Source organism: Thalassophryne amazonica, chromosome 14, assembly GCF_902500255.1.
Source record: "Thalassophryne amazonica chromosome 14, fThaAma1.1, whole genome shotgun sequence".
Taxonomy (NCBI): domain Eukaryota; kingdom Metazoa; phylum Chordata; class Actinopteri; order Batrachoidiformes; family Batrachoididae; genus Thalassophryne; species Thalassophryne amazonica.
This window is the reverse complement of record NC_047116.1, coordinates 9,946,442-9,959,509: the sequence shown is the minus strand read 5'-3', so window position 1 is coordinate 9,959,509 and position 13,068 is coordinate 9,946,442. Positions and strand designations below refer to the sequence as shown.

At 40.1% G+C, this 13,068-nt stretch overlaps 1 long non-coding RNA gene across 1 annotated transcript; it reads left to right on the top strand.

Annotated features, from left to right (window-relative positions):
* The first annotated feature begins 1,684 nt into the window (after positions 1–1,684).
* Positions 1,685–11,666, top strand: LOC117525168. Its single transcript, XR_004564972.1, has 3 exons — positions 1,685–1,907; positions 3,610–3,617; positions 11,656–11,666. It is a non-coding gene; the product is annotated as an uncharacterized LOC117525168 (long non-coding RNA).
* The last annotated feature ends 1,402 nt before the right edge of the window (positions 11,667–13,068 follow it).

Sequence of the window (13,068 nt, the reverse complement as noted above, 5' to 3'; positions counted from 1 at the left end):
AGGGTGCTGTGTGTGTGTGGTTAATATTTTGTGTAATTTAACACCAAAATCAATTCTTAAAAAAAAAAAAAGAAAAAAGAAACAGTTGCAGTCAAGTATGTGTATCCTGCATTAATTTCAAACATCATTTGTGCACACATTACCAAATTAACACACCTACAAGGTGAAATATAACATTTTGCAGTGTTAAATTAACACTGCACCAAGTACGTATGGTCCCACACAAAATAGTGTTAAATCAGCTCTACCACAGTGTTAATTAACCTCTGTTATGGTGACAGTTAATTGCATTCATGTTGCTAAATGTGATTTAACACATTTTTAATCAAACTATATGCACTTGATACAATGTTGATTTAACACCAGGTAATTTTACAGTAACAGAAAATCTGGCTATATTTTAACTTAACATTAAAAAATCTGCTATTATTGTAACATGGAAGCGGAAGAAGTTCTAAAAACATGAAAGTATTAATGTGGGCTTATGACAGAATGAAAATGACAGAAAGGTTTGATAAACTCTACAGTGATGAAAAGGCCTGAAATTACAAATGAGATTGTTGTTTTGCTGTCGGCTAGAAGTGATTCCGTACTAATTTTGCCTCCTTATGGATAATCATTTTTATCTTTTTTTTTTTTTTTTTAAATATACACAATATATGAATATATCTTATTTTCATTATATTTCACATTGAAATGTTTTGGAATTTTAGGATAATAACAGTGAAACATGTAGCACACTTTGACTTGCTTAAACTGCCATTTAAGTTCATAAAGTTGTGTGATTTGAGAATAATCAAAGAAAAAGGATAAAAGGATGAGCCTATTTTGATTTGAAAAGCTGATATGGATTTTTCAGATAACTGATAAATGTCAGTTTTACAAACATTTCCTGTCCATGATAGCTTGTTTTTAACCTTAAACGCTTGTTTTGAAATTTGTTTTTGTTTTTTTCCCCCCTCCATATCATAGGACTTACTGAAACCCTTGTGTGGTCTGTAGATACAAATAACGATACCTGATTTGTGGAAGTTGAATAAGTTTAAAGCATGTATGGTTATTTTGTTTGCAAACTTCTAGGGCAAATTTTATTTTAATGTCACTTGTCACTGAGTACTTAGACTGTAATCTGAGTACTTTGACTGAGACATTGATGCACCTTCACGAAACACAAATTGAGGCTAGTATAATTACCTAGCCATTTCGGCAACTTCCCACTAGTCTTACGGTCCCCTAGTCCTAGTAATAAGGAGAGCATGGTGAACTTATTTTTACATTTGTGGTAGGCTATAGTTTGCACTAAAGTAGGCTAATTAATGTTACAAAAGTGTGACAATTAAAAAAAACAAACATTTAACTATTTGTTGATTTTTAATTCAACTGATTTATAGTACAATTAATAATGGTGTATGTCAACAACATCATAGGTTTTATTTTTGTAAATTGAACAAAACTGGATCTGGTTTGTTAACTATTTGAAAGTATTACATTTCTTTGTGAGCTTTAAAATCAGTTTGGGGTTGTACTATACACCATCAAATAATATAAAAAGGTTAGTGGACCAAATGACAAACTGGACCCTCCCTCCCATATCTGATAATCCATCAATCCATTTTCTATAATTAAGTGGTTGGGGAGTGGGTGCGCATCCAGGCAGTCATAGGGTGTGAGGCGGGGTGCATTCTGGACAGGGCGCCAATCAGTTGTAGTATCTGATAATCCATTCTATAAAAATCTTGATTTACTGATATAATCACCTGCCCGGTAAATTTACCAGGGAGGTGATGGGCTAGTGATTAAGCATTGGGCTTGAGACCAGAGGATCCTCAGTTCAAATCCCAGCTTGACCGGAAAAATCACTAAGGGCCCTTGGGCAAGGTTCTTAATCCCCTTGTTTCGCCGGGTGTGTAGTGAGCATCTTGTATGGTAGCACCCTCACATTGGGGTGAATGTGAACCATTATTATAAAGTGTTTTGAGCATCTGATGCAGATGGAAAAGCGCTATATAAGTACAGTCCATTTACCATTTAAACTGTGAAAAAACAGGCTGATATATTTTGCTGTTGTTTGTTAGTCGAGACTAGATAGTACAAATATATTCATGGAACTTCTCATCCAGGTAATGTCTATAACAGCTACCCTTGCTGCTACAATGGCTTAAGTGTTGCTCCCCCCCCCCCCAATCTCATTATACGTCGCTATTGGGTTTCTGAAATGTCGCTGAAAGTCACTAGATGAAATGATGTAATCACCTCCGATGAGAGTGAAATAAATCAAGTCAAAATAGAGAAGGTCAAAAAGTTGATACATTGCCAACACGGTGCACGTAGTAGCTAGTATGGCTAGTTAGCATGCAGCTAGTTGAAAAATGTGTTTAAGTAGTACACTCTAATATCAATTAATTTTAGGCTGCATCCCAGCTGGTTCCTCATTGTATCCTCACTGTTGTCATATCAAATATTATTTATGATTTATGTTGATTCACTCTGTCACTCAGCTTCTAGCCTCGCCCATTTAGTCTTTATTTGGGCCTCAAACTCTCAGCCAGTGATGGACAAAAACAAACGCGGCCGTCATTTCGACGTGTGACCAGCAGCACAGACACTCTGGCTATATTGTGTGTGTGTGTGTGTGTGTGTGTGTGTGTGTGTGTGTGTGTGTGTGTGTGTGTGTGTGTGTGTGTGTGTGTGTGTGTGTGTGTGAGACACGTCACGGTCAAGCTGGGAAAGCATGACTCCACATCTGATCTGCTCAGTACCCTGTGATCACACACTCATCCACTCTCATGACAGCAGCAGCCTTCTGGACATTCATTCAGCTGCCCCTCTGCTGTCACATAAAATTAAAATTCAAGTTTTTAATAAAAAAAGAACAGTGTTAAAATGTTTGCGTTAACTGTAATGTTTTTATTGCTGACTTCCAGCAGGATACCTCAAAAGGACATGAATAAATTTCACTGACAGTTTTGTGGAGAGGCACACCTTGGGTCAAGGAAGAGTTTTTCTGTTTTGGTGCAGATCACGGAGAGGATCCTGCCTTTGAACTTTGATCCTAATAATTTGAACTTAGTTTTCTGATGCTGATTCATTTGGGGACAATGAAAGATCGACGATAGGTGATCAGGAAGAAACAAGATCACAGATCACTGGTCAGAAACCAAGGTTACTGATCAAGATCGAAGTTTAGCACCTGGGATCAAAGCTTAGGATCAAAGACTGATCAGGAAGAAAAATCAAGAAAATGGATCACTAGTCAAAAACAAAGGTGACCGATCAAGATCAAAGTTTAGCAACTGGGAACAAAGGTCAAGGTTGAAGATTGGTGATCAGGAAGAAATATCAAGATCCCAGATCATAATCGGAAACAAAATCAGAAACAAAAGTGAATGATCAAGATCAAAGTTCAAGAATCCAGATTAAAGGTCAGGATTGAAGATCAATATGAAGTAATCAGGATGTAAGAATATTCTTGAAGCGTGTCAAAGACTAACCCTATGACAAAGAAGAACGAGACCTTGATGGTGCTCTGAGTGCCCACCAGTTCATTATCCTGCTTAAGAATTCAGTTTTTAACCAGGTCTGTTTAGCTGAACACTTGAAGTGTTTTAGGAAACTTGGTGAAGATATTAGGACTAGTTAAGATCTGATTAAATTTGAGGGCATTTATAACATTTGTGGTCAACAAATTAACAGCCAGTACTCAAATCTTGAGGTAATGTTCCACAACTGCCAGGCAGCATGTTATGTTGAGGTGGTGGGGTTTATGTGGCGGCAACATAGGTTAAGTGGCAGCTACGTAGGTTATATGGAGGATGCATGGATTCCATGGAGGCAACGGTGGTTATGTTGAGGTGCTGTGCATTACATGGAGGAGGTGGGAGTTATGTGGAGGCGGCGCAGGTTATAACGAGGCGGTGTAGGTTACATGGAGGCGGCGGGGGCAACGCGGAGGCCCTCTGAGTGCTGGAAGCCGGAGGCCGGCCCAGTGCAGTGAAGGGTCACACAATGGAGAAGGTGACGTGAGGGTGACTCTGTCGCACGCCCTTGTGTGTACGCTGCTCCAAACATTCCACTCTCTCCGTCTCACCCACTAGCATTTCCTGCTCTCACTTCCATGCACCCTCCCCTTCCCTTAGCCTTGTACTCCTCTGCATACCTCCAGCATTTCCCCCCTCCACCCAATCAGCTGCTCCACACCTCTGGGCTGGGCGGCCGGCTGCGGGTGCCACACCTCAGACTGCTGGGCTCCCGCTGGACTTCCTGCAGAACCACCTTCCATTATGAGAAAGACGAGCCCAGCCCTGAACGCCAGCGGCTGAGCTCACTGGGTCATTGTTGCAGCGAGGCGGACTTCCACCTCCAAGGATGGACGAGTGGAAATGATGAAGGGTCGAATAAAAATACAGCATTTAGGAAGACGCCCACCTTAAAAACACTGCAACTCAGATTTAAAGTAGAGTGGTACTCGGGGTGAACTGCTGGATAAAGGGTTAGAGCACCCACCACAAAACAAGCTGTGGCCTGTGATACTGTTGAACCGAGATATTTGCTGCATGGTATTTAAAAAACAAACAAAAAACAGGTACTTCTGACATTTTTGCCTGTTTGATGGTGAAAAGAAGTGATTCCCTGTATAATCACATTTATGTAGCTCTTTCACCCGTAATGGTATTTGTGTTGTGCAAGCCCAAATCATAATGTTGGGACAATATAGAAAATACAAAGAAAAAATACTACAATGATTCTTGCATTTACTTTGACTTCTGTTTCATTGCAGACAGTACAAACCCAAGATATTTCATGTTTTTCCTAGTCAACTTCATTTTTAATGTACATCCATTCCTGTATTTCAAGGAGAAAAAAAGTCAGGGTGGAGACAGTTTAGGGCTCGTATTGGAGTTAAAATAATTAAATGATGTTATTTCAAACGGGTGACTGAAACCATGATTTGGTACCAAAGCAGTATCTGTGAAAGGCAGAGTCTTTGAGGAGCAAAGATGGACAAAGGATCTCCAGTTTGTCAGCAACAGTTTGAAGAAAATTACTGAAGTATTTATAAAAACAAATATTCTTCACAGAAAGATTGGAAGGGATTTGCATATTTCTCCCTCTACAGTGCAAAATGTTATTGAACAATTCAAAGAATAGAGAGGAATTTTAGTGAGTAAAGGGAAAAGGTGCAAGCCTAAGATGAACACCTCTGCCCCTTAAGTCCTCAGATGGCACTGCATTAAGAACTGTCATTCATAAATAGCTGATATAACCACATGAGCAAGGGATTACTTTGGGAAATCTTTGTCAAGCTTTACAGTACAAAGTTACATTCACAAGTGCCACTTAAAACTTTATTGTCCAAAAACGAAGCCTTATGGTAACCTTTTCCAAAATCTTTGTTGACTTTTTGGGGCTCAAGTCATCTTGGTTGGACCATCACTCAGTGGAAATGTGTACTGTGCTCAGACAAATCAGTATTCTAGGTCTTATTTTGGAAAAAATGGGCACCAGGTGCACTGGTCCAAAGACGAAATGGACCATCAAGACTTTTATCAGCAACAAACGTCAAATGTCAGGGTCTTTCATGGTGTGAGTGTTGTCAGTGCTCTCAGCAAAGGTAATCAAGAGTTTTATGATGGCTGCATTAATGCAGAAAACTACAGTGATGTTTTAGAGTAACATATATGCTACCTTCAAGATGACCTCTTTTTTTCAGGGACATCCATCCAGTTTTCTTTTGGCTGTAGAAGCAGAGGGTACAGATGCTGGACTGTCTTGTCTGCAGTCCTGACCTGTCTTCAGTAGAAAATACTGTATGTGGATTGTTTTGAAACCATGATGATTCTGTACTACTGTACACCTCAAGATGTGTTTGCAGGAAGAATGGAACAAGATAACACTTGAAACTGGCCTTGATGAGGCATCATTGTAAAGGACTCTAAGAAATGGTGAAAAGTGCGATAGAAATGCCATCTTTCTTCATCTTCTGAAATGCTTCATTGTTTATATTTTCAATGCCAAAATGTCGTACGAGCTGTGAGAAGGAACGGTAACATTACAAAGTGCTAAATGCTTCAGTGCCCAAATGTCTTTTTTTCTTGCTTTTTTAAATATGTTGCAGACAATAAAGGAAGGAATAGAAATGAAATAAAGTTAAAACACACGCACACACACCATCTTAGGTTCATATGGTATACAATGAAATAAAAGTCAAAGTAAATGCAAGAATTACTCAGGGATTTTTTTTTTTTTTTTTAGCATTTTCCATGTTCAAACTTTTTGTGATTTTGGGGTTTAAGTTTTTGCTTGAGAACATTTGTCTTGTATTAACGACTTTATGAACATTGTTCTCTCCGTGGTGAGCTGCAGGATGGTTTAATTGTGCACTGATGTGACTTTTTTTTTTTTTTTTAGTTTTTGTTAAAATTAAATCGTGTTGAACTTAACAATTTGGCACATCAGTCTGCTAATTATATCGCCCCCTGGTGGATATCCAGAGAAATATAAAGCTTTCAGTGAATTTCCTTCCTAATTAATGTGGTAATTGTAATGAATTAATTCTGACAAATGAATGCACAATGATATTATTGGTGTATGTAGCCACGCTTTTGTGCAAATATGCATTTTTATAAAATAACTGATTAAGAGCAGATGAGAGCTGCATGAAGGGGATTTAAGCATTTCTGATTCCGCATCAGTGATACCTTACGTACGCGCTCGCTTTGTTTCAGACTGCAGTCGCTGCACAGATTAAAATGCAGAAAATTAGCTTTAAGGATTTTTTTTTTAATTCTGCAAACTCTGTCAGAATTGTTTCAGTTCTAATAATATTGTTTGTCATGCACACCTGAATTTGAAACTAGATTCACTTCCTCAGCATTGCTGCACTTTCAGCAGACAGGCTGGAACTCTACCCGTCCGCCTTCTGTGACCATTTCCTCTACCTTTTCTAGATCTTTCCATCAGGACTGCTGTCTGTTTTGTAAACGTAAGCGTGTGTTCAAACGTTTGTTCCCTCAGTGGCCTCGTGTCTGGGGGCTCCACAGCGGCCTGACTCACAGCCCCGACCCACTCTTTCCTCCCACTCCCACCCTTCTCACTCAGTCCCGGCGTGGGAGGCAGCGCGGCCTGGGACCAGAGCCTCCGGCTGGGCACGCGCGCGCACACACACACACACACACACACACACACACACGGCTTGGGCGCTTTGGAAGGCTTTCATTCCTTCTCCCACACAGAAACGTGTAAAGCGGCGCTGCCTCCCACATGCTGTACCCACACCGATTTTTTTTAGAGCACCTCTTTAATGATGTCATGCGTCTCACATCTGAAGGGAGCAGAGGCACAGGAAGCTGGTGGGAGTGTGTGGGCAGCACAGTATGCACATGTGTGTATGTGTGTGTGTGTGTGTGTGTGTGTGTGTGTGAGAATCAAGTTGACAGAATTTTTTCCTTTTGTTTTTTGACACCGCTTTACATTAAGTGCACGAGAATGTTTTATGTGCTTCTGTAAGTAAAGACCCCAAAGCTCATCCAAGCTCAGGAGGCTGTTTATTTTTAAACCGCAGCCTGTGGTGTGACGAGGCCTCTCCAAAAGCACAACCTGCACTGGGAAATTTACACAACTCACCTTTTAGTAATGAAGTCACAATTAATCGTTTAGCCTCATGTCGCACCTGAGGACAACAATCACACAGCATAACGCCCGCCTACTCCAAGAGCAGAGCACACCATAGTATCACGAGCCTGACAGATGGTTCCAATCAACAAATTTAATTCAGGATTGTAGGATTGGAAAGATTTGGAAAGTGGGAAATATAATGGCAACAAACTAAACCAAAGATCTTTACAGCAGGGGTTCCAAACTGGGAGACGGACGGCCAGGTAAGGCCCATCAGTCAGGTTAACATGGCCCAAATGAAATGAATTAAAAAAAAATTGCATTAAGGAAAATCTAACCATTACTGGAAAGCATCTCCGTACATATCAGATCCACAGACATTATGGTTGGTAGGTGCTATAAAATGCAAGTCCTTTTCAGTTGTGCTCTTCTGATTTTTACCCATTGTCCACCAAAATACTAATGTCATTCTTTTCATTTTTTACTCTAATAACAACAAACAGTGATGAGCCTGGTGGTCATAATGGGAAAAAAAACTGACAAACATTTTAGTTTCAAGGTACATGTAACATCAACCACACCTGCTCCTACCGTATTTTCCGGAGTATAAGTCACACCAGCGTGTAGGTCGCCGCTTTTTTGTGTATTATCAGCTCTTTAATTTTGGATTTTTGTGCATCATTGCAGTGTACTTTTTATTATTGGCATTGATTCTTTTATGATTGGAGTTTATTTTGTTTAGCCCTTTGATTTCTGGGAACCCCTATAATAAATAGTAATTATAATAATAATGAATGAGTGTTTTTTTTTTTTTTTTTTTTGGTGTGTGTGTGGGGGGGGGGTAATAAGTTCCAGCAGAGTGTAAGTCAAAACACCTCCAAAGCCTATGAAAAAATAAATAAAAATGTGACTTATACTCTGGAAATGCCATATATGTGATAACGTTATTCCCGACAGCAAGGCCAGACATGTCCAACAGGCAGCAGACTTGTAAATGCTACATTGCATAAGAAAAACTGGTGTTAGCCAGATTATAACCAGTTTATCCTCATTATATGGCCTTTTCTTTGTTTAGTGATGAAACGCACAGCCTTTATTGTTGTTAGTAATCCAATCCATTCACTCTCTGTGTTTTGCTGGGTGTAGACTTTAATGTTGCACAGTCACAACCATTCAATTAAAATCACACTGCAGCTGTTTTAAAATGCCCACTTCAGTCCTGACAGCAGTAGCTAATGTTGGCTCAGCTCTGGACATGCCAAAATATTTTGTCTTTGATTGTTCAAGTACCACCTTTTCCACATTTTATGTTACAGCTTTTTTCCAGAATGTATGAAATTCTACACACAGTACCCCATAATGACAATGTAAAAGTTTTTTTTTTTATTTTTTAAGATTTTTGCAAATCTATTAGTATTCACAGCCTTTGCCATGAAGCTCAAACTTGAGCTCAGGTGCCTCCTGTTTCCACTGATCATTCTTGAGATGTTTCTACACCTTAATGGGCGTCCACCTGGGGTAAAGTCAGTCGATTGGACATGATTTGGAACGACACACACCTGTCTACATATCAGGTCCCACAGTTGACAGTGGATGTCAGAGCACAAACCAAGCATGAAGTCAAAGGAATTGTCTGTAGACTCCAAGACAGTATTGTCACATGGCTCAAATCTGGGGAAGTGTACAGAAACATTTCTGTTGCTTTGAAGGTCCCAATGAGCACAGTGACATCCATCATCTGTAAATAGAAGAAGTTCAGATCCACCAGGACTCTTCCTAGAGCTGGCCACCCATCTAAACTGAGTGATCAGGGGAGAAGAGCCTTAGTCAGGGAGGTGACCAAGAACCCGATGGTCACTCTGTTAGAGCTCCAGCATTCCTCTGTGGAGAGAGAACCTTCGAGACGGACAACCATCTCTGCAGCAATCCACCAATCAGGCCTGTGTGGTAGAGTAGCCAATCCTTAGTAAAAGGCACATGGCAGCCCGCCTGGAGTTTGTCAAAAGGCACCTGAAGGACTCTCAGACCATCATGTTTGGAGGAAACCAGGCACCATCCCTACAGTGAAGCATGGTGGTGGCAGCATCATGCTGTGGGGATGTTTTTCAGCAGCAGGAACTTGGAGACTAGTCAGGATTGAGGGAAAGATGAATGCAGCAATGTACAGAGACATCCTGGATGAAAACCTGCTCCAGAGCGCTCTTGACCTTAGACTGGGGCAATGGTTCATCTTTCAGCAGGACAATGACCGAATCAAAGGAGTGTCTTCAGGACAACTCTGTGAATGTCCTTGAGTGGCCCAACCAGAGCCCACCAGACCTGAATCTGATTGAACATCTCTGGAGAGATCTGAAAATGGCTGTGCACCTACACTCCCCATCCAACCTGATGGAGCTTGAGAGGTGCTGCAAAGAGAAATGAACAAAACTGTGCAAAGATAGGTGCACCAAGCTTGTGCCATCATATTCAAGAAGACCTGAGGCTGTAATTGCTGCCAAAGGTGCATCAACAAAGTATTGAGCAAAGGGTGTGAATACTTATGTACATGTGATTTCTTAGTCTTTTTTTTTTTTTTTTGCAAATTTATTAAAAATAAAAGTCATTACAGGATGTTTTGAGTAGAATTTTGAGATAAAAAGTGAATTTCATCCATTATGGAATAAGGCTGTAACATAAAATGTGGAAAAACTGAGGTGCTGTGAATACTTGTCGGATGCCCCATATATATAACTGTCCTGTTAATTCATCTTAAATGTTGCTGTGGCTCAGGTGGTGTGCCATGATTATGAAATCCAGGATGTTCATTTTGGCATGACGCTGCAAAAATTCTTACATAAACAAACACTCATTTAAGCACAACAAGCAGTATGAAGGTTATGTCTATATATCCTCCCGTAAGTCGATATAATCATGACATGCTGAGGTATCAGCGTGCCACAAGAAAACCACAGCACATGGCAAAGAAAGAACGAGAGGAAAGTCCAGTTATTTCCAACCCGGTCTAAAAGTGTCTGATACTGATACGGTCTCCTTCTAGACATCAGTACCCTTCAGCATCAGTGAAAAGCTTGAATTAGTCACATAGAAGTAACAAGAACAACTGGGCACCGCGAGAACTTGTCCCGGGTTAAGAAGTCTGAATGGGTTAGGGGTTGGGGTAGGGTTAACCGTGGGCCAATTTTACACCTGGAGCTAAGTTTGCATTGGGCCAACTTCTTCTGTATTCCATATAGACATGCCAAAGGGCCTTGGCCAGCAATCGGTATCTTGGAATCATTTCCCAGAGGCTAAACAACCAGTTTTAACTGACATATTTTGATGTGTTTAAATGGTTTTTGGCTTCAGATTTCCATAACTGTTGCAAATTCTGCCTTGATTTGGGTCTAGGAGTAATTGAGAGTTCAGCATCTTGCTCAGAGACACTTTGAAACAGTCAGGGATTGAACCACTGTCATTTTAGTTAATGACCTACTCTCTCTTTTGAGCTCCAATAAACTAGTTCCTCTCTGTGTGTTCCAAAATATTCCTGTTCCAGTCACAGGAGAGAGCGAGAAAAGTAACAAATACTAATATCTGAGAAACTGGAACCAGTTACACTCTGGCATTTTTTCCCAGTAAATGTTTTAATTAACCCATTTTCAAAAAAATTGGATGTTTGCACAGGATTTTGTCACAAGTAACCAAATGCCTGGCAGTGGCTTTTGGGTGGCGCTGTAGCAGCAAAGAAAAGTCTCTGTAAAGGAGGCATTCTGACTTCCTGCACCGCAGTCAACTTTTCCATCGATACCCCGCTGAATTAATTCACGCTATTTGTGCGTCAGTGACAAGATAACGTGTAACTCTTACATTCTTGATGCCACTCTCTGCCACACTTTCGCCGGTGTGCACGGTGAAGACTTCAGCCTAGAAGAAAAAAAACAGGTGTTAGAGGAGCACATCACTCATATCATCGATATTCTCATCACCGACACCTTCAGCAAACGAAACCCACAAACAGTTTGAGAAAAAGCTGATAGACGTGGACAAAGTCGCACGTTGCAGTGTGTCTGAATATTCAGAAGGGCCAGATTGCTCATTAGAATATCTCACATTTGTGTGTGGGCGAGTGTTTAGCAGTCCTTCTCCCGCTTGTCCCCACGCCGTTCCAGGAACACTGTTCTCGCTCCAACACCGAGCGGGATCCTAACCCCAGTCTGTCCATTTAAAAAAAAACGAATCCAAGCTTCGCGTCTGTCCAACATTCAAACAGCCGACATGTTTTTGTCGACTTGTGATAGGCAGCAAACCAAACAGCTCCACACCCACTTTACATGCAGGTTCTGACCAAAGAGAAACCAGCACAGAGGCGGTCAGACTGGACATTTAGCAGAGAGAGAGAGAGAGAGAGAGAGAGAGGAAAAACCACTTCTGTCCTCAAAACGAAATAATAAATTTTCACCTCTTTGCACACGTTGTTTACTTAACAAATCACAACACAATAAGAATTGGCCAAAATATTCTTCGGCAGGAACAGTTTTTTCAGATTTCACTGGTCTACAGCCAGAATGGTTCTGAAATAAAAATAGTCAAACCCACTGAGAATGAAAATGTTTGAAATTTTTGATTGGCTCTAGTTTAAGATATTTAACGACTATGCTATGGGTTCATATACAAGCTTTTTACTGATTTTTAAAGCATTGCAAAAAGAGAACAGGTGACATATTATTCTATAAACAGTCAGAGAAGTCATTCCTTTCTGAATCAGATGACTTCTAAAAATGTGTAGACAAGCGTTTCAGTTCAGATAAAAGAAGCAAATCCTTACATGACAGAAGTATGGATTAAAACTCATTTCCTGTTGATGCCCGAAGATCCTGTTTTTTGAGTTTATTGGGAAATGAAGAGGAAAAAAAAAAATCAACAATCAACCCTTCAGTAAAGTCTCCGGCCTCAACTGAAATAATGTTGCTGAGCAATTAATCCAACAATCATTTTGACACTTGAATCAATGAATCTCTACAATATTAGAAAGCAAAAAAGTATTAAAATAGAAAAAAGCGGCTGTTCACACGAGATGAATAAACAATGAAGTCAATATGTTTGCTGTTAATCGACTAAGAGCTGAAATGGTTGATTAACAGGAAAAATATTGAAATTTGTAGAGTTTAAGTCTGCATCTGATCATTATTGTCATTGTCGATTAGTCTGTTATTTTGATTGATTAGTCATTAGGAAACTATAAAACAGTTGTTTTTACTTCACAAATAATTTTTTAACTGAGGGTTATGCTTTTCTTGTCTTTTTTTGTTAACAGGATTACATAAGAAAAAAAAATGCCAGCAGGCTGGTTTTCCTGAAACTTGATGGAGGGGGTGGAGCTTGAGCCAAGGGAAGAACTTTTATTTTGGAGCCAGTCTGCAAGATATGAGATTTTTGGACATTTAATTTCTCAGGAAATCTGACATGGATTCTTCT